The sequence below is a fragment of the Pseudophryne corroboree genome, chromosome 4, assembly GCF_028390025.1.
Source record: "Pseudophryne corroboree isolate aPseCor3 chromosome 4, aPseCor3.hap2, whole genome shotgun sequence".
NCBI classification, from domain to species: domain Eukaryota; kingdom Metazoa; phylum Chordata; class Amphibia; order Anura; family Myobatrachidae; genus Pseudophryne; species Pseudophryne corroboree.
The window spans coordinates 13,976,170-13,999,121 of record NC_086447.1 but is presented as its reverse complement, the minus strand read 5'-3'; positions in this window follow the sequence as shown (position 1 = coordinate 13,999,121).

Sequence of the window (22,952 nt, the reverse complement as noted above, 5' to 3'; positions counted from 1 at the left end):
CACCACGTGCAAACATCACACAGAGTGGCCTCTGTGCTTGCACATAATCACCGTGCATATGCATACATGCACGCTACATACACTGGCTCACAAGCCTTGCGTATTGGCACATGGTATGAGTATATATGGAAGCATACGCATTCGCACAGAAAAGCTACAAAGACATATGTAATATTCAATTCATATAGGCCCTCATTCCGAGTTGTTCGCTCGCAAGGCGAATGTAGCAGAGTTACACACGCTAAGCCGCCGCCTACTGGGAGTGAATCTTAGCTTCTTAAATGTGCGACCGATGTATGCGCAATATTGCGATCACAAACGAGTTAGCAGTTTTTGAGTAGCTTCAGACTTACTCTGCCTGTGCGATCAGTTCAGTGCTTTTCGTTCCTGGCTGACGTCATAAACACACACAGCGTTCGCCCAGGCACACCCACCGTTTCCCCGGCCACTCCTGCGTTTTTTCCGGAAACGGTAGCGTTTTCAGCCACACGCCCCTAAAACGCCATGCATCCGCCCAGTAACACCCATTTCCTGTCAATCACAATGCGAACGTCGGAGCGATGAAAAAGCCGTGAGTAAACTTACTTCCATCATAGTAAAGTTACTTGGCGCAGTCGCAGTGCGAACATTGCGCATGCGCACTAAGAGAATTCTCACTGCGATGCGATGAAAATCTCCGAGCGAACAACTCGGAATGAGGGCCATAGTGCACAATTTACACATAGTCTACACATACATTGCCAGCAAGTCACATTTACTCAAAGGATAGAACAATAGAGTTATCCAGCTTTACTGATTGTGAGGGGACAGAGTAAGGTTAGGATTTAGTATTTGGTATCCAGATGTGCAGTATTTTGAGATCTATGTTCCGGTTGTTAATTGCAGTTAATCGCAGGTTTCTGTGCATAGATATGTGCAGAATTGTAATTTTCACAAATACTGTAAATACTGTACTCTTGATATTCGGTGGGAACCCAGTGGTGGAGACCTGCAAACACACAAAGTCGCTAGGCGATACATTCAAGGCAGAAAGACTGTAAATAAATTGAACAGTTCAATTTATATACTGTCTTTCTACCTTGAATGTATCGTCTAGCGGCTTTGTGTGTTTGTGTATTTTAACCAGGATCATTAAAAGTTATATTTTATTCAAATTATATATATCTAAAGTGTGCCCCAGGTTAGACTTATAGTCCACTTTTTTCTTTACTTCTATGTAAAGTGAGCCTGTAATACCATTTGCTTAATTTCGCGCAATTGTGTCATCATACGCGCTGTGTTAGCATACGCAGACGTGATTTGTGTAAAGAGAAGGAATTTTCTCTTACTCTCTCAGGAAACATTCCTAGGTGGACATTCATTGGATAGGGGGATCGATAAGTTGTTTCTCACCCAAGAAAATTCCAGTGGATAGAAACCAAACAAGAACAGGACTGTAACCTCCACTGAAAAAGGTGGCGTATTGATTTATTGCTGTTAATACATCATACTTCCAGTGCTGAGGGGTCTGGCAGGGATCCTCACTGGGTACGCAGCAGTCACTACAGACCATGGTGTGGACCATGGTATTTTCCAGGGGAGGAGGAGTTGGTGAAAGAACTCTGAGAACTTTCATCGTTTGCTTGGAATTGTCCATTTGGTGTTGTGAAAAAAGTCCACAATGGGAGCCAAATGCGCAACCGAGAGGCATTCAGGAGCCAGGGTCCAGGCTGAGGAGCAGAGGCCAAGATGGTGCGCTTGGTATATAATGTGTAGGAAATATGGTCCAAACACAGAGGCTTTTTGTGATGAATGGGTATAAATGACTGTTGATGATAGGGCATCGTTTCCTAGGGTTGGTAGTTTTCAACCAGATGTGCTGCAGAATGTTATAAATAGGATATGTCTGATCAAATCCAAGAAACAAAGGATCAGACATAACAACTGTTTAAACATATGGCAACAAGAGGGAGAAATGCAAAGGTAACTTTCTTGTGTAGGAAAGTCAAAACCAGACAGGAATGTGAATGAAAGCGTACTACCACCGCCATTTGTCGATGGAGAGAAGGCTGCTACAACCAATAGCATACCAGGAAATGATAGGAATGCACTTAGTAATTGTATTAACCCTAACCCATGCAGATTGTACCCTGTCCTAAATTTTCCCAAGAATTATGGTTCAGAGGAGGACGACGAGCCCAGCATGATCTCAGCTCTCTCTCAGGCAACCACCATACAGGAAACTCATGTGGGCACAGCCTAACCGGTAAGATCAGTGGCTGTGTCTTCCACAGGAGGGATGGGTGAGATCCTAGCCACCGGTAAGTATAGGACTGTTCATTATGCAGACAGTAGCTCCCCGCACTGAGACAAACAAGAGTAAAGTGCTTGGGTTAAACCCTGTCTGGGTAATAGCAATTCCCAATGGAAGAACTGATAATCAGGGAGTAACCCCCATCAGGAATATTGCCATGTATTACCCGTGGTCCAGGTCTGAACTGCGGTCAATCATGTCAGAATTCCCCGATCCCAGGAAAGATTTAGTCGGATGCCAGAACTTTATCAAAGACCTGGGCAATGCCCATGAACCCACAAACAAATATTGGCGGACAGTGTTGAGCAATGCTACCCCCCTAATATTGACCCCCCAAAAATTTAAAAAGACTGTAAGATAGAGACAGACAGTCCTCTGACTGATGAATACAATCAGGAGAATGTAAGACAGATTAATATACAACTAGGATTGTATCTTACCACAGTTGTAAAGTGGAAAAAGATTTTCCCAATCAAACAGAAAGAATGAAGAGCGAGTGCAAATAGCACAAGCGTTTGTAAACTTCAAGGCCGTGAGGATTGCATGGGCCTTGTACAATTAGCAGGTTAGCAAACAGTAGAGCTCTTTAGCTCTGGGGGTTGGATGTTAATTAGAATAATGGGAGTGTTAGGGAGGAGCTAGCAGCCATTTTGAGGGAGACAGGATTGTTCATCCAGAATTTCCCAGGGAAGGTTGTGCTGCTCCTGTAAGTATCCTCTTAGCTCTTCCACTTCTTTTATCTACTACTGTATTCTTTCATTATTCGTTACTATCCTCTTTTAATACTTATTGATTCTGTCTATTCCCTGAACATTCTTTTCTTTATTCTATCCTAATCTACTGTTAATGGACGCTTGCCCACACAGATGGGCGCTCCCTCCCTGCCCGCTATCTCGGTGCTACAGCTGGGGCGACTTCAGCGGAGCCTCCAGCTCGGTGCCGCCACCAGTCCCCCAGCACTCCTGTCTTGCCTGCTTCCACGGGTGCGCTCGTGGGTGCTTCCCCCGGCGGTCTCGCAGCTACTTCCACCAGGGGTCCCGCAACGTGCTTGGGGGGGGGGTCCGGTGGGTCCCGGGTTGCAGCGTCCTTGCTCCTGCCTCTGCCTCGGCGTGGTGCGCGGGTTGGCCCGGCGGTGGGAGAACATGGACGCACGGTGGCTTTTGACCCCTAGAGGTGCTGCAGTGTCAGCCTCCAGGGGTGGGGGCATTTATTATGGGTGAGCCACAGGGGAGAGGCAGGGGGGTACACTGCGGCATTTGACTCCTGGAGGTGCTGCAGTGTCAGCCTCCAGGGGTAGGGGCATAAGTTATGGGGCGAGGCAAGGGGCGCTCAGCTGCATTTTAACCCTGGAGGCTTGGGAGTCCCCGAGACGGGACTCCCAAGCTTCTTCATCAGGTGATACTGCTGGTGATAGCGCACTAGGGCAGATGGGCGATTAAGCCGTGGCTGCGAGTGGCAAACTGCATGCAGAACTTTCCAAAGGTAAATGCCGGAGACACGGACATTCCCGTAAGCGCAATAAGCGTTCACGCCGCCATAGGCATGGTAGCAGTAGCAGCAGTCCGGAACAGGGCAGCCCCAGCAACGTGGAGCGTTGCCCGTACACCAAAGTTTTGCGGGGTCTCCGCCCACGGATACGGGATCGGATCAATAGTGCGTCCTACCTATGTCTTTGCTTTAACTTCCAGGTCCTGCAAGGCTTTGGTCGTTTGCCAAGAAGAAGCGTGGGATAGGTGAGGATGCCTATCGGTCCTATGTTAACTGGCTCGAGGGGTTCTATACCTTCTCAGCCTGCTATCTGGAGAGGCGCCCGGGAGAGGCCTTGAACATCGTGCGCTATCTGCACATGGTTCATGGTCTATTCCTTTCTAACCAGCCTCTCGCTTGGCTTCGGTATGACACGGAGTTCAGGTGCAAGCAGCACGGGCTGCACATCATAGCCTTCGGAGTGAAGGACGTCGAAGTGTGGCTGGAGGTTACAGAAAGCTTGAGCTTGAGGAAGCCTCTCCTGCCCAGCCTGTTCGGACGCACGGTAAGGGTTCCTTTTGGGCCAACTCGGGAAAAAGCTCCAAGGGTCGTTGTTTTGCCTTTAACAACGGCAATTGCGGATCCGGGTCCACATGTCGTTTTCGACACTGCTGCCTGCGTTGCAGAGCGTATCATCCTGCTACGGAATGTCCTAAGCCTGCCGGTGTGGGATCGGGTGGCAGATCATCCGGCATTGATAGCGCTCAGTATAGCCCCTTCCCCCATCAGGGTGGACGCCATGCACAAATAGCTGCACTGGTAACTTTTGCTGGACGTTTTTTTAATCAAGGGGTTTCACCTTCCCGTTAGCGGTGAGGTCTCTTGCTTGGTTCCTGGGCTGATTATATGGCAATCAAACAGGATAACTGCTCTGTCATGCCCGGCAGTGGCTCATATGGTGTGAAATTTCGGGCAGCGTTCACTCGTTAGGTAGCAATTACTGAGCGCGGGTGGGTTCCCTAGTCCACCTGCCCTAACACATTGGCTCCTGAGTACTGTGATTCGCGGCCTCGTGGAGGTGGAGTGTTAGCTTCTGCACCTTTGATGGGTCCCCCTTTAACGGTCTACCACTTTCGGTGTACTTGCCTCCTTGCCTTGGGATTGTCGCCATCACTGTATGGCGCACGTTACCTTTCGCATTGAGGCTATGCTGATGGTAGCATCCCGGGGTTTTCCAGATGGCGATATTACATCGCTTCGTCACAGGTAACCCAATGACTCTACAGTTTCTGTCCATTCTCCGGCCGGCCCTTCCGGGGGTTTGGCTCCAGTTTACTTTTTAGTTTTGTTTTGTATCAGTTCGCTCGTGGAGCAACGGGCCATCGGGCCGGCGGGGCGGGGTGGGGGTGCCTTCGCTTGGCTGCACGTAGTTTTTCTATGTGAGTCTGCGGGGGTGTCCTCTTCTCTGCCTTGTTTCCCCGCCTGCTTGTTTTTCCTCGACTGGACTCGACCTGTTGCCTTTTTTGGCCACTTGTCACCGTTTGAACGGTGAGGGTCCTGTTGGATTTTGCCCTGCTTTTCTCCTGAGAACCTAGGGTGTGCTATTGGCCCGCACCCTCTGTGGCAGGTTTTGCAGGTTTTCATTTCGGGACATGTCATTCCTCTCCCCTGTTCTCCCCTGGCCATTCCCGAAGCGCGGCTAAGATTTTTGTTGCACAGTAGTCTCCCACCCACTTCTTTGTTAAGGATGCCCACTTACTGAAAACTGATTGCGTCCATTTGACGGATGAAGGTATTGCTTTAGTTAGTTAGGGTATAGTTAGTTAGGTTGCACTATGGTGGCGGCACCACCTCCTGCCGAGCCGGTGTGTGGCGGGAAAGAACGGTGGTTGCAGTGGCTATTTCACAGCTGTTTGGAGGTGCGCTCTTTGCCCAACACTTACTGGGGGTCCTTGGGCTTGGCTGTCTGGCCAGCCCTATTGCAGTGTATTGGGGAGAGAGTTGGAGACCCAGCGCTTATTGGCGTAGCCAATGAGATAAATAAAGTCATGTCATGGACATGCGTACTGGCAATAAGTCATAGTGTCACTGCTGATCCCACTGTTCTTTCTTATTTGCCACCATACTTAGTTTAAGTATTATAATGAAAAAAATAACTAACTAACCGTTGACCGATTTTAATGGGATTTAAGTAGTCTGTGTCGTTATTTCTCTGTGTCGTTATTTCTAGATAAGTTAAGGTAGTTCACAATTTGTGGTAAGGTTATTGTGCAATGATATCATGTGGTCCGACTTCGGCTGATAGAAAGTTTAAATGAACTGGCATCCGAATATTTCCATAAAGCCTTACAAGATATGGCTAAATACACTGGGATAGAGGATATAAAGAATGATGTGAACCACAGGGAGGTGGCTGTCTCTGTTTTAATGGACGGCTTAAACAGGCATTAAAAGTCAGAGTACAGACTTCTTTGCCCATATGGAGGGGGATTATGGTAGATGCCCTGAGAGAATCCGCTATGAAACTTGACCGGAATATCATCAAGCACAAAGATTTGCAAGGGGAAAGGTTGATGGTGGTAAGTATAGAGGCACTTGAAGGGACAACCAACGAACCGAAAGCCCAGATCACTGAAGAATACTGGAGATTGTCAATAAGATGTTATGTTTGCCGCAAGGAGGGACACATTGCCAGAGAATGTAGGAACGCAGAGACACTGGATCCTAATCCCTAGATGAGGAGGTGGGCCCACAGGCAATGGGGTCCACCGGGGGTTTCCCCTGTTCCCCTGTGGGCCAGCCGACTCTGGCTGCGGGGTGTTTCCAAACCTCCGAGTATTGCAGATCAACGGTGGGTGATTATCCAACACAGGCAGATCGAGCCAGCAGTGAAATGAAGCCGGTGGTGTTAACTGATATTTTGCAGACAAACCCTGGGACACCTCCGGCGGCGAAGCAGAGTCTCCCAATGTCAGCGGTAATCTGTATGCACCGTGAGCAGCCGGAGCAGATGGTTAGCTGAATCTGGAAATATAACGCTCGCAACTTAGTATCATGCTGCGAGATCCCTCCGGCGACCGATATAAGCCTGATGCAGAGATCCGGAGAGGGAGAGATGCAGGCTGCACTGGTGGGGGTAATTAGCATTAGCTGGTCAGAGGTCCAAACTCCATGGATGGGGCTTTTAGACGCGTTTCTTTGCTATGCCCACAATGCGGTTTCTTCAGAAAGGATATACAGGTGTCAGTTGTACCTGGTATTTAAATGATAAATCAACCAATACATGAGGTACAATCATTATAGAATCCAGGTGTAAAACTCAGGTGCTCAGTGGTAATAAAAACATTCAAAAGTATATAAAACATAGAATTTATATTACAAATAGACATAATGGGGGTAATTCCAAGTTGATCGCAGCAGGAATATTTTTAGCAGTTGGGCAAAACCATGGCCCTCATTCCGAGTTGATCGCTCGCAAGGCGAATGTAGCAGAGTTACACACGCTAAGCCGCCGCCTACTGGGAGTGTATCTTAGCTTCTTAAAAGTGCGACCGAAGTAATCGCAATATTGCGATCACAAACCTCGTAGCAGTTTTAGAGTAGCTTCAGACTTACTCTGCCTGTGCGATCAGTTCCGTGCTTGTCGTTCCTGGTTGACGTCACAAACACACCCAGCGTTCGCCCAGGCACTCCCACCATTTCTCCGGCCACTCCTGCGTTTTTTCCGGAAACGGTAGCGTTTTCAGCCACACGCCCCTAAAAGCCGTGCTTCCGCCCAGTAACACCCTTTTCCTGTCAATCACATTACGATCGCCGGAGCGATGAAAAAGCCGTGAGTAAAATTACTTTCTTCATAGCAAAGTTACTTGGCGCAGTCGCAGTGCGAACATTGCGCATGCGTACTAAGCGGATTTTCATTGCGATGCGATGAAAAATACCGAGCGAACAACTCGGAATGAGGGCCCATGTGCACTGCAGGGGGGCAGATATAACATGTGCAGAGAGAGTTAGATTTGGGTGTGGTGCGTTCAATCTGCAATCTAATTTGCAGTGTAAAAATAGAGCAGCCAGTATTTACCCTGCACAGAAACAAAATAACCCACCCAAATCTAACTCTCTCTGCACATGTTATATCTGCCCCCCCTGCAGTGCACATGGTTTTGCCCAACTGCTAAAAAATTTCCTGCTGCGATCAACTTGGAATTACCCCCCATATTCTATAACGCTAAAATTATTCACACAAGGGGGGTCATTCCGAGTTGTTCGCTCGTTATTTTTTTCTCGCAACGGAGCGATTAGTCGCTAATGCGCATGCGCGATGTCCGCAGTGCGACTGCGCCAAGTAAATTTGCTATGCAGTTAGGTATTTTACTCACCTCATTACAAGGTTTTTTCTTCGTTCTGGTGATCGTAATGTGATTGACAGGAAGTGGGTGTTTCTGGGCGGAAACTGGCCGTTTTATGGGTGTGTGTGAAAAAACGCTACCGTTTCTGGGAAAAACGCGGGAGTGGCTGGAGAAACGGAGGAGTGTCTGGGCGAACGCTGAGTGTGTTTGTGACGTCAAACCAGGAACGACAAGCACTGAACTGATCGCAGATGCCGAGTAAGTCTGGAGCTACTCAGAAACTGCTAAGAAGTGTCTATTCGCAATTTTGCTAATCTTTCGTTCGCAATTTTGATAAGCTAAGATTCACTCCCAGTAGGCGGCGGCTTAGCGAGTGCAATGCTGCTAAAAGCAGCTTGCGAGCGAACAACTCGGAATGAGGGCCATGGACAGAACTTTACTAATTCCAAAAATGGCATCGCTGCAGTTTATACTGAAGACATGATTAGATACCATACTGATTACATATATCAGAGAAAACACAGACACAGATACACAGAAGCTGTGGCTCAGTAAGCTAATGCTAGACTCCATTAAGTGTAAGGTATCAATCTCTGCTCAGGACAGAATTATTTGTTATAAAAATATATATGTGTCTATAAAGAGAACTATAGTCTCTGAATTGGATTTTACTCCTAATTAGTAAAGGTTTGTTGGTAATCTAATATTAATATTAATACAATTTTAGATACACACACACACACACACACACACACACACACACACACACACACACACACCATACACATATATATATATAGTTGTTAGGGGAGCAATTTCACAAAAAGAAAGTCCAATATATACATATTTGAAAACTAATGGACAAATAACCTATTGGACTCCCAAAAGAGGTAATAGAAAAGGCATCGAATGCAGATACATATACATAATATTAGGCAACATTGTATCTATAAACAGATGAGGATATGTACCACATGTATGATTTCACAAACTGTAGATGCAGGGCTGATACATGTATGTAACAGGTGTGTCAGGGTGTATGTAACAGGTGTATCAGGATGTATGCAACAGGTGTATCAGGATGTATGTAACAGGTGTATCAGGATGTATGTAACAGGTGTATCAGGGTGTATGCAAAAGGTGTATCAGGACGTATGTAACAGGTGTATCAGGATGTGTGTAACAGGTGTGTCAGGATGTGTGTAACAGGTGTATCAGGATGTATGTAACAGGTGTATCAGGGTGTATGTAACAGGTGTATCAGGGTGTATGTAACAGGTGTATCAGGGTGTATGTAATAGGTATATCAGGATGTATGTAGCAGGATGTATCAGGATGTATGTAACAGGTGTATCAGGATGTATGTAACAGGTGTATCAGGATGTATGTAACATGTGTATCAGGATGTATGTAACAGGTGTATCAGGGTGTATGTAACAGGTGTATCAGGGTGTATGTAACAGGTGTATCAGGATGTATGCAACAGGTGTATCAGGGTGTATGTAACAGGTATATCAGGGTTTATGTAACAGGTGTATCAGGATGTATGTAACAGGTGTATCAGGATGTATGTAGCAGGATGTATCAGGATTTATGTAACAGGTTTAGCAGGATGTATGTAACAGGTGTATCTGGGTGTATGTAACAGGTGTATCAGGATGTATGTAACAGGTGTATCTGGGTGTATGTAACAGGTGTATCAGGATGTATGTAACAGGTGTATCTGGGTGTATGTAACAGGTGTATCAGGATGTAGGTAACAGGTGTATCAGGATGTATGTAACAGATATATCAGGGTGTATGTAACAAGTATATCAGGGTGTAAGTAACAGGTGTATCAGGGTGTATGTAACAGGTGTATCAGGATGTATGTAGCAGGATGTATCAGGATGTATGTAACAGGTGTAGCAGGATGTATGTAACAGGTGTATCTGGGTGTATGTAACAGGTGTATCAGGATGTATGTAACAGGTGTGTCAGGATGTATGTAACAGGTGTATCAGGGTGTATGTAACAGGTGTATCAGGGTGTATGTAACAGGTATATCAGGGTGTATGTAACAGGTGTATCAGGGTGTATGTAACTGGTGTATCAGGATGTATGTAGCAGGATTTATCAGGATGTATGTAACAGGTGTAGCAGGATGTATATAACAGGTGTATCTGGGTGTATGTAACAGGTGTATCAGGATGTATGTAACAGGAGTATCAGGATTTATGTAACAGGTGTATCAGGGTGTATGTAACAGGTATATCAGGGGGTATGTAACAGGTATATCAGGGTGTATGTAACAGGTGTATCAGGGTGTATGTAACAGGTGTATCAGGGTGTATGTAACTGGTGTATCAGGATGTTTGTAGCAGGATGTATCAGGATGTATGTAACAGGTGTAGCAGGATGTATTAACAGGTGTATCTGGGTGTATGTAACAGGTGTATCAGGATGTATGTAACAGGTGTATCTGGGTGTATGTAACAGGTGTATCAGGATGTATGTAACAGGTGTATCAGGGTGTAACAGATATATCAGGGTGTATGTAACAGGTATATCAGGGTGTAAGTAACAGGTGTATCAGGGTGTATGTAACAGGTGTATCAGGATGTATGTAGCAGGATGTATCAGGATGTATGTAACAGGTGTAGCAGGATGTATGTAACAGGTGTATCTGGGTGTATGTAACAGGTGTATCAGGATGTATGTAACTGGTGTGTCAGGATGTATGTAACAGGTGTATCAGGATGTATGTAACAGGTGTATCAGGATGTATGTAACAGGTGTGTCAGGGTGTATGTAACAGGTGTATCAGGGTGTATGTAACAGGTGTATCAGGGTGTATGTAACAGGTATATCAGGGTGTATGTAACAGGTGTATCAGGGTGCATGTAACAGGTGTATCAGGGTGTATGTAACAGGTGTATCTGGGTGTATGTAGCAGGATGTATCAGGATGTATGTAACAGGTGTAGCAGGATGTATGTAACAGGTGTATCTGGGTGTATGTAACAGGTGTATCAGGATGTATGTAACAGGAGTATCAGGATTTATGTAACAGGTGTATCAGGGTGTATGTAACAGGTATATCAGGGTGTATGTAACAGGTATATCAGGGTGTATGTAACAGGTGTATCAGGGTGTATGTAACAGGTGTATCAGGGTGTATGTAACTGGTGTATCAGGATGTTTGTAGCAGGATGTATCAGGATGTATGTAACAGGTGTAGCAGGATGTATTAACAGGTGTATCTGGGTGTATGTAACAGGTGTATCAGGATGTATGTAACAGGTGTATCAGGATGTATGTAACAAGTGTATCAGGGTGTATGTAACAGGTGTATCAGGGTGTATGTAACAGGTGTATCAGGATGTATGTAACAGGTGTATCAGGATGTATGTAGCAGGTGTATCAGGATGTATGTAACAGGTTTGTCAGGATGTGTGTAACAGGTGTAGCAGGATGTGTGTAACAGGTGTATCAGGATGTGTGTAACAGGTGTATCAGTTTGTATGTAACAGGTGTTTCAGGATGTATGTAACAGGTTTGTCAGGATGTATTTAACAAGTGTGTCAGGATCTATGTAACAGGTGTGTCAGGATTTATGTAACAGGTGTGTCAGGATGTATGTAACAGGTGTATCAGGATGTGTGTAACAGGTGTATCAGGATGTGTGTAACAGGTGTATCAGGATGTATGTAACAGGTGTATCAGGATGTATGTAACAGGTGTATCAGGATGTATGTAACAGGTGTGTCAGGATGTATGTAACAGGTGTATCAGGATGTGTGTAACAGGTGTATCAGGATGTGTGTAACAGGTGTATCAGGATGTATGTAACAGGTGTATCAGGATGTATGTAACAGGTGTATCAGGATGTATGTAACAGGTGTGTCAGGATGTATGTAACAGGTGTATCAGGATGTGTGTAACAGGTGTATCAGTATGCATGTAACAGGTGTATCAGGATGTATGTAACAGGTGTGTCAGGATGTATTTAACAAATGTGTCAGGATGTCTGTAACAGGTGTGTCAGGATGTATGTAACAGGTGTGTCAGGATGTATGTAACAGGTGTGTCAGGATGTGTGTAACAAGTGTATCAGGATGTGTGTAACAGGTGTATCAGGATGTGTGTAACAGGTGTATCAGGATGTATGTAACAGGTGTATCAGGATATATGTAACAGGTGTGTCAGGATGTATGTAACAGGTGTATCAGGATATATGTAACAGGTGTGTCAGGATGTATGTAACAGGTGTATCAGGATGTATGTAACAGGTGTGTCAGGATGTATGTAACAGGTGTATCAGGATGTATGTAACAGTTGTATCAGGATGTGTGTAACAGGTGTATCAGGATGTGTGTAACAGGTGTATCAGGATGTATGTAACAGGTGTATCAGGATGTATGTAACAGGTGTTTCAGGATGTATGTAACATGTGTATCAGGATGCATGTAACAGGTGTGTCAGGATGTATGTAACAGGTGTATCAGGATGTATGTAACAGGTGTGTCAGGATGCATGTAACAGGTGTGTCAGGATGTATGTAACAGGTGTATCAGGATGTATGTAACAGGTTTATCAGGATGTATGTAACAGGTGTATCAGGATGTATGTAACAGGTGTATCAGGATGTATGTAACAGGTGTATCAGGATGTATGTAACAGGTGTAGCAGGATGTATGTAACAGGTGTATCAGGATGTATGTAACAGGTGTAGCAGGATGTATGTAACAGGTTTATCAGGATGTATGTAACAGGTGTATCAGGATGTATGTAACAGGTGTATCAGGATGTATGTAACAGGTGTAGCAGGACAGTTTTGGGCCGGCTGATGCTGTAGAGGTGTCACAAGTTTATGAACAAATATGATGCCGCTGTCAATACAGGGTTAATGCATTTAAACAATAATATACTTTATGCTCAGAGTGACCGGTAATAATCATATAATATGAAGAAGATAAATAATTGTCCCATTTATTATTACTGTATCAAATTCTATCATTTCTTCTTTTTTCCCCTTGCGGAATATGATGATCTGTGAGAGGAAAAGAATGAGCCACGGAGCAGTTCAGTCACATTATCTCTGTTTTCCTTTGTTATGGAGGAAGCTTGATGGAAATAATTCCAGTGTTGCCAGTAGCCAATAGGGTCCCAGATGTCACATGACCCTGCGGTCCCGGCCGCTCTGTACCTGCAGATTGGGGGCACCGGGCACAGATTATGGATGATAAATGTACATTGTGTCACAGTAACGGCTCATTGTATTGTGAGTGATGTCCAGTGTAAATGTAATAAAATGAGTTCCAGTCATCAGCATCTCACAGTCATTGTGTCTCTGGCATTTAGAAGAAGTAACTTTTTATTTTATTTTTTTATCAAAGTCAATAACTACCAATTATCAGGGGCATAACTAGATGCGTGCAGACGGTGCCTTACACACCGCGTGTATGCCGTGTGGGCGGGCCATCTGCACCCCCCCTATTGGCCGGCTACTGTATTTATGGCTGTGCCCATAGCTGCAGTGCTGGCCTCTGTATTGAGTACAGCTGGCACTGCGGCAGCAGTGGGTTGTAGAAGAATGATCAGCCAGTCTGTCTTATGTGGGCTCCACCCCCCATGTGACCTGTGAAGACGGACTTCCTGGTATCGGAGACGGCGGCTGACTGCTGTTGTCCAGGAACGGGCAATCAATGTAAGTAACATGATGAATATATGTCCTATAACGTGTGTATTATCTGCTTGAAGGGAGGTGGGGAAGGGTGCAAAAAGACAATTTAAGGAAGGAATGGAAGAGATACATCCGTAACCTGTTTAATCCAGGCAAAACCTCAATTCCAGAGCAGTTTGATTTTAGGACACAACCAAAATGTTTGAACTATGGTACCCTCCAGACACTTCCAGCAAAATGAAAAAGACTCAGGCCAGATTTGATGCAATTTATCTGGGGTGTGATAAAGACAGGATGTAGTTATGTTACCGCCGGTCACAATACCTCCTCCTACATCCCGCCCGCTGAGAATCCCGACGGTTGGCATGCCAACCAGCAGGGACTATTCCCACTCGTGGGTGTCCATGACACCCATAGAATGGGAATAGAACCCGTGGAGATTGCTCACCCCCCGCCCGCCGTAATTCTGCAGCCAGGATCCCGGCATCAGGATGCTGACTGCCAGGAGCCGGTACGCCGGCATCCCCATACACACCCATAGAGACCATGTATTAATGTAAACATCATTTCAGAATTTCAGATTTTTTCCCAGATCTGCGCCCAGAGGTTTAAGGTGACAGCCCGTGTTCCCAAAAAGCCTCCACCAAGACTTTATCTATACACCATCAAAAACCAAAAATGAGAACTTAAGGCGCTACCTATGGTAGCGCCTTAAGTTCTCATTTTTGGTTTTTGATAATTTCTAAATGGTTAATGCATCTAGACATCCTAAAAACATTTAAGAAGACTTTATTCCAATCATCATCTGTTAAGAAGATGGTCTGCTCTTAGTCCCATCTAACTTGAATTTGAAGCTTCGGTTTATCATAAGGAGCTACAGTAGGAAGGTAGAGTACCATAAAGAGATCCCACTTTTATTACCTGAGGTGGAAAATTTAGAAAACACATATGGTGGAGGAGGAGGAAGGGAATGTGGAATACTTGTGTTTGTATTTGTTGGAAGGATTTAAGAGCTAATTTATCATATACTGTAAATCCTTAATCGACAGGACACCCAAATCTTGCCAATTCTGTAAAGAGAGGTCAAGAATTAATTTTGAAAGTGCCAACAGGGATAAACTGGATGAAGGAAGGGAGAATTCACCCAAAGAGGTCATTCATTTATCTCAGACCACTAGGGTATTCAAGACACTCTTTAAAGATGTAGCAAAGGGTGTCATATGAGAAGCCTTAATCCATATCAAGTCACACAGAGGAAAACCTTGGCACATATGTTATTCAATATCAACCCAAGGTTTCATAGATCCGGCCAAAATCAATCTTTTAATTGAGCAAGTAAGCAGGCATGTTGATATAGCTCAAGGATAGGGAAAGCAAGACCCTCCACCATGTTTGGACCTGTGTAAACGAGACCTAGCCATCCTGGGTCTCTTACCTTTTCAATTAAAGGTAGACTTGACAGAATAAAACTTGTTAAGCAGGTTAGATGGAACTAGATACGGGATGGCTCTAAACAAATAGAGGATTTTAGGGAGGAGCATCATTTTCACAGAGGAATGGCGCCCCACCCAAGATATATCATAATTTATCCACTGTTTAGTAGAGATGAGCGGGTTCGGTTCCTCGGAATCCGAACCCGCCCGAACTTCAGTTTTTTTTACACGGGGCCGAGCGACTCGGATCTTCCCGCCTTGCTCGGTTAACCCGAGCGCGCCCGAACGTCATCATCCCGCTGTCGGATTCTCGCGAGGCTCGGATTCTATCGCGAGACTCGGATTCTATATAAGGAGCCGCGCGTCGCCGCCATTTTCACACGTGCATTGAGATTCATAGGGAGAGGACGTGGCTGGCGTCCTCTCCGTTTATAGAGAAGAGAGTGAGACAGTAGAGAGAGACACAGTAGTAATTTTGGGGAGCATTAGGAGGAGTACTAGTTACTTGCTGAAGTGATAGATAGTGTGACTGTATTATCTGACTTGTGGGGGAGACACTGACAGTTGGGAGCAGTTAGAGTCTGAGAGCAGGACTCAGGAGTACATATAACGTACAGTGCACACTTTTGCTGCCAGAGTGCCACACTGCCATTGTGACCACACTGACCACCAGTATAATATATATTGTGATTGTCTGCTTAGGAGTACTACTTGCAAGTTGCTGATAGTGTGACCAGTGACCTGACCACCAGTTTAATAATCACCACCAGTTTAATATATATATATATATATATATATATATATATATATATAATTGTATATAATATATATATAATATTTTATACCACCTACCCATGTTTTTTTTTTTCTTTCTTCTTTATACATACTACTATAGTAGCTTACTGTAGCAGTCTGCGGTGCTGCTGAGCTGACAGTGTCCAGCAGGTCCGTCATCAGTCATTACATAATAAATATATATACCTGTCCGGCTGCAGTACTAGTGATATTATATATATATATATTGATTTCATCTCATTATCATCCAGTCTATATTAGCAGCAGACACAGTACAGTAGTCCACGGCTGTAGCTACCTCTGTGTCGGCAGTCGCTCGTCCATCCATAATTGTATACCACCTACCCGTGGTTTTTTTTTTCTTTCTTCTTTATACATACTACTATAGTAGCTTACTGTAGCAGTCTGCGGTGCTGCTGAGCTGACAGTGTCCAGCAGGTCCGTCATCAGTCATTACATAATAAATATATCTACCTGTCCGGCTGCAGTACTAGTGTGATATAATATATATTGATTTCATCTCATTATCATCCAGTCTATATTAGCAGCAGACACAGTACGGTAGTCCACGGCTGTAGCTACCTCTGTGTCGGCAGTCGCTCGTCCATCCATAATTGTATACCACCTACCCGTGTTTTTTTTTTTTTCTTCTTTATACATACTACTATAGTAGCTTACTGTAGCAGTCTGCGGTGCTGCTGAGCTGACAGTGTCCAGCAGGTCCGTCATCAGTCATTACATAATAAATATATATACCTGTCCGGCTGCAGTACTAGTGATATTATATATATATATATTGAATTCATCTCATTATCATCCAGTCTATATTAGCAGCAGACACAGTACGGTAGTCCACGGCTGTAGCTACCTCTGTGTCGGCAGTCGCTCGTCCATCCATAATTGTATACCACCTACCCGTGGTTTTTTTTTTCTTTCTTCTTTATACATACTACTATAGTAGCTTACTGTAGCAGTCTGCGGTGCTGCTGAGCTGACAGTGTCCAGCAGGTCCGTCATTAGTCATTACATAATAAATATATCTACCTGTCCGGCTGCAGTACTAGTGTGATATTATATATATATATATATATATATATATATATATTGATTTCATCTCATTATCATCCAGTCTATATTAGCAGCAGACACAGTACGGTAGTCCACGGCTGTAGCTACCTCTGTGTCGGCAGTCGCTCGTCCATCCATAATTGTATACCACCTACCCGTGGTTTTTTTTTTTCTTTCTTCTTTATACATACTACTATAATAGCTTACTGTAGCAGTCTGCGGTGCTGCTGAGCTGACAGTGTCCAGCAGGTCCGTCATCAGTCATTACATAATAAATATATATACCTGTCCGGCTGCAGTACTAGTGATATTATATATATATATATTGATTTCATCTCATTATCATCCAGTCTATATTAGCAGCAGACAGTACGGTAGTCCACGGCTGTAGCTACCGCTGTGTCGGCAGTCGCTCGTCCATCCATAAGTATACTAGTATCCATCCATCTCCATTGTTTACCTGAGGTGCCTTTTAGTTGTGCCTATTAAAATATGGAGAACAAAAATGTTGAGGTTCCAAAATTAGGGAAAGATCAAGATCCACTTCCACCTCGTGCTGAAGCTGCTGCCACTAGTCATGGCCGAGACGATGAAATGCCAGCAACGTCGTCTGCCAAGGCCGATGCCCAATGTCATAGTACAGAGCATGTAAAATCCAAAACACCAAATATCAGTAAAAAAAGGACTCCAAAATCTAAAATAAAATTGTCGGAGGAGAAGCGTAAACTTGCCAATATGCCATTTACCACACGGAGTGGCAAGGAACGGCTGAGGCCCTGGCCTATGTTCATGGCTAGTGGTTCAGCTTCACATGAGGATGGAAGCACTCAGCCTCTCGCTAGAAAAATGAAAAGACTCAAGCTGGCAAAAGCACCGCAAAGAACTGTGCGTTCTTCGAAATCCCAAATCCACAAGGAGAGTCCAATTGTGTCGGTTGCGATGCCTGACCTTCCCAACACTGGACGTGAAGAGCATGCGCCTTCCACCATTTGCACGCCCCCTGCAAGTGCTGGAAGGAGTACCCGCAGTCCAGTTCCTGATAGTCAGATTGAAGATGTCAGTGTTGAAGTACACCAGGATGAGGAGGATATGGGTGTTGCTGGCGCTGGGGAGGAAATTGACAAGGAGGATTCTGATGGTGAGGTGGTTTGTTTAAGTCAGGCACCCGGGGAGACACCTGTTGTCCGTGGGAGGAATATGGCCGTTGACATGCCTGGTGAAAATACCAAAAAAATCAGCTCTTCGGTGTGGAAGTATTTCAACAGAAATGCGGACAACATTTGTCAAGCCGTGTGTTGCCTTTGTCAAGCTGTAAAAAGTAGGGGTAAGGACGTTAACCACCTCGGAACATCCTCCCTTATACGTCACCTGCAGCGCATTCATAATAAGTCAGTGACAAGTTCAAAAACTTTGGGCGACAGCGGAAGCAGTCCACTGACCAGTAAATCCCTTCCTCTTGTAACCAAGCTCACGCAAACCACCCCACCAACTCCCTCAGTGTCAATTTCCTCCTTCCCCAGGAATGCCAATAGTCCTGCAGGCCATGTCACTGGCAATTCTGACGATTCCTCTCCTGCCTGGGATTCCTCCGATGCATCCTTGCGTGTAACGCCTACTGCTGCTGGCGCTGCTGTTGTTGCTGCTGGGAGTCGATGGTCATCCCAGAGGGGAAATCGTAAGACCACTTTTACTACTTCCACCAAGCAATTGACTGTCCAACAGTCCTTTGCGAGGAAGATGAAATATCACAGCAGTCATCCTGCTGCAAAGCGGATTACTGAGGCCTTGGCATCCTGGGTGGTGAGAAACGTAGTTCCGGTATCCATCATTACTGCAGAGCCAACTAGAGACTTGTTGGAGGTACTGTGTCCCCGGTACCAAATACCATCTAGGTTCCATTTCTCTAGGCAGGCGATACCGAAAATGTACACAGACCTCAGAAAAAGAGTCACCAGTGTCCTAAAAAATGCAGCTGTACCCAATGTCCACTTAACCACGGACATGTGGACAAGTGGAGCAGGGCAGGGTCAGGACTATATGACTGTGACAGCCCACTGGGTAGATGTATGGACTCCCGCCGCGAGAACAGTAGCGGCGGCACCAGTAGCAGCATCTTGCAAACGCCAACTCTTTCCTAGGCAGGCTACGATTTGTATCACCGGTTTCCAGAATACGCACACAGCTGAAAACCTCTTACGGCAACTGAGGAAGATCATCGCGGAATGGCTTACCCCAATTGGACTCTCCTGTGGATTTGTGGCATCGGACAACGCCAGCAATATTGTGTGTGCATTAAATATGGGCAAATTCCAGCACGTCCCATGTTTTGCACATACCTTGAATTTGGTGGTGCAGAATTTTTAAAAAAACGACAGGGGCGTGCAAGAGATGCTGTCGGTGGCCAGAAGAATTGCGGGACACTTTCGGCGTACAGGCACCACGCACAGAAGACTGGAGCAACACCAAAAACGCCTGAACCTGCCCTGCCATCATCTGAAGCAAGAAGTGGTAACGAGGTGGAATTCAACCCTATATATGCTTCAGAGGTTGGAGGAGCAGCAAAAGGCCATTCAAGCCTATACAATTCAGCACGATATAGGAGGTGGAATGCACCTGTCTCAAGCGCAGTGGAGAATGATTTCAACGTTGTGCAAGGTTCTGCTGCCCTTTGAACTTGCCACACGTGAAGTCAGTTCAGACACTGCCAGCCTGAGTCAGGTCATTCCCCTCATCAGGCTTTTGCAAAAGAAGCTGGAGACATTGAAGGAGGAGCTAACACGGAGCGATTCCGCTAGGCATGTGGGACTTGTGGATGGAGCCCTTAATTCGCTTAACAAGGATTCACGGGTGGTCAATCTGTTGAAATCAGAGCACTACATTTTGGCCACCGTGCTCGATCCTAGATTTAAAACCTACCTTGGATCTCTCTTTCCGGCAGACACAAGTCTGCTGGGGTTCAAAGACCTGCTGGTGAGAAAATTGTCAAGTCAAGCGGAACGCGACCTGTCAACATCTCCTCCTTCACATTCTCCCGCAACTGGGGGTGCGAGGAAAAGGCTCAGAATTCCGAGCCCACCCGCTGGCGGTGATGCAGGGCAGTCTGGAGCGACTGCTGATGCTGACATCTGGTCCGGACTGAAGGACCTGTCAACGATTATGGACATGTCGTCTACTGTCACTGCATATGATTCTCTCCCCATTGAAAGAATGGTGGAGGATTATATGAGTGACCGCATCCAAGTAGGCACGTCACACAGTCCGTACTTATACTGGCAGGAAAAAGAGGCAATTTGGAGGCCCTTGCACAAACTGGCTTTATTCTACCTAAGTTGCCCTCCCACAAGTGTGTACTCCGAAAGAGTGTTTAGTGCCGCCGCTCACCTTGTCAGCAATCGGCGTACGAGGTTACTTCCAGAAAATGTGGAGAAGATGATGTTCATTAAAATGAATTATAATCAATTCCTCCGTGGAGACATTGACCAGCAGCAATTGCCTCCACAAAGTACACAGGGAGCTGAGATGGTGGATTCCAGTGGGGACGAATTGATAATCTGTGAGTAGGGGGATGTACACGGTGATATATCGGAGGATGATGATGAGGTGGACATCTTGCCTTTGTAGAGCCAGTTTGTGCAAGGAGAGATTAATTGCTTCTTTTTTGGTGGGGGTCCAAACCAACCCGTCATTTCAGTCACAGTCGTGTGGCAGACCCTGTCACTGAAATGATGGGTTGGTTAAAGTGTGCATGTCCTGTTTATACAACATAAGGGTGGGTGGGAGGGCCCAAGGACAATTCCATCTTGCACCTCTTTTTTCTTAAATTTTTCTTTGCGTCATGTGCTGTTTGGGGAGTGTTTTTTGGAAGGGCCATCCTGCGTGACACTGCAGTGCCACTCCTAGATGGGCCAGGTGTTTGTGTCGGCCACTAGGGTCGCTAATCTTACTCACACAGCTACCTCATTGCGCCTCTTTTTTTCTTTGCGTCATGTGCTGTTTGGGGAGTGTTTTTTGGAAGGGCCATCCTGCGTGACACTGCAGTGCCACTCCTAGATGGGCCCGGTGTTTGTGTCGGCCACTAGGGTCACTTATCTTACTCACACAGCTACCTCATTGCGCCTCTTTTTTTCTTTGCGTCATGTGCTGTTTGGGGAGTGTTTTTTGGAAGGGCCATCCTGCGTGACACTGCAGTGCCACTCCTAGATGGGCCAGGTGTTTTTGTCGGCCACTAGGGTCGCTTAGCTTACTCACACAGCTACCTCATTGCGCCTCTTTTTTTCTTTGCGTCATGTGCTGTTTGGGGAGTGTTTTTTGGAAGGGCCATCCTGCGTGACACTGCAGTGCCACTCCTAGATGGGCCCGGTGTTTGTGTCGGCCACTAGAGTCGCTTATCTTACTCACGCAGCTACCTAATTGCGCCTCTTTTTTTCTTTGCGTCATGTGCTGTTTGGGGAGTGTTTTTTGGAAGGGCCATCCTGTGTGACACTGCAGTGCCACTCCTAGATGGGCCCGGTGTTTGTGTCGGCCACTAGGGTCGCTTAGCTTAGTCATCCAGCGACCTCGGTGCAAATTTTAGGACTAAAAATAATATTGTGAGGTGTGAGGTATTCAGAATAGACTGAAAATGAGTGGAAATTATGGTTTTTGAGGTTAATAATACTTTGGGATCAAAATGACCCCCAAATTCTATGATTTAAGCTGTTTTTTAGTGTTTTTTTAAAAAAACACCCGAATCCAAAACACACCCGAATCCGACAAAAAAAATTCGGCGAGGTTTTTCCAAAACGCGGTCGAACCCAAAACACGGCCGCGGAACCGAACCCAAAACCAAAACACAAAACCCGAAAAATTTCAAGTGCACATCTCTACTGTTTAGTAAGATCTGTAAACTGGGTAAGCAGTGGTAGGAAGTTACATGATATTACATCTGGAAGATTTAGAGGGATTTTATTTCCTATATATTGAAGGGAGGAGGTTTGCCAAGAATAATTATAATGGGACTGCAAGGATTGGAGAAGAGTCTGATCCATACCAGGAGCTAGTGCTTCAGCTTTAGATGTGTTTAGTTTGTAATATGTGATAATGGAGTAGTCCTGGAGGATACTATGAAAAGCAGGAAGACAAGATTCAGGATTATTTATAAAAACAAGATCATCTGCGAATAAGCCTATTTTATACTGTGAGGTGCCTATAAGAAATCCGATCACCAATGTGGAAGTCCTATTTTTTTTTCACTAATTGTTCTATCACTAAACTAAAAATTAATGGTGATTAAGAACACCCTTGGCGAGTTCCATTTGTGATAGGGAAAGGATTTGAGAGAACCTGTTACTAAAAACACAGGCTGTAGGCTTAGAATATAAATGTTGGATAGTTTTTAGAAACCTGGCAAGAACCTCAGTCATATAAAGCCAATGTATCCTATCAAAAGCTTTCTCTGCATTGAGGGAAAACAACAGCAAAGGCTTCTGCTGAGCAGAGTGGGATTCTAGTAGGGAGAAAACTCTTCTAGTGTTATCCAGAGCTTGTCTACCCATCTTAAAGGCACAAATGGGTCAGCATTAGGAGGGATTGCTGACTCTAGTAGTGCCATAGGGGAAGTCAGGGGTATCCCCAGGTAAGCTGGCTCTCAGATGCTGTAGGTGCCATTACCATGTGGCCTTACACTGGGAATTTAACCCAGATATATATATGTAATTATTTATGGGGTGGGTGTGGGGTGCAGTGGCCCCTGTGTCGGTATGGGTGGGCTGTTGCAGGTCGGCACACCCTAACACTTTATTAACACTTATTATTTTTCCTATCACTTTGTATATATTTTTTAATCACACCACTTACATAGCACTTCTGTGCTTCTAATTAACCCCTATTAATTTTCACCTGTGTGCT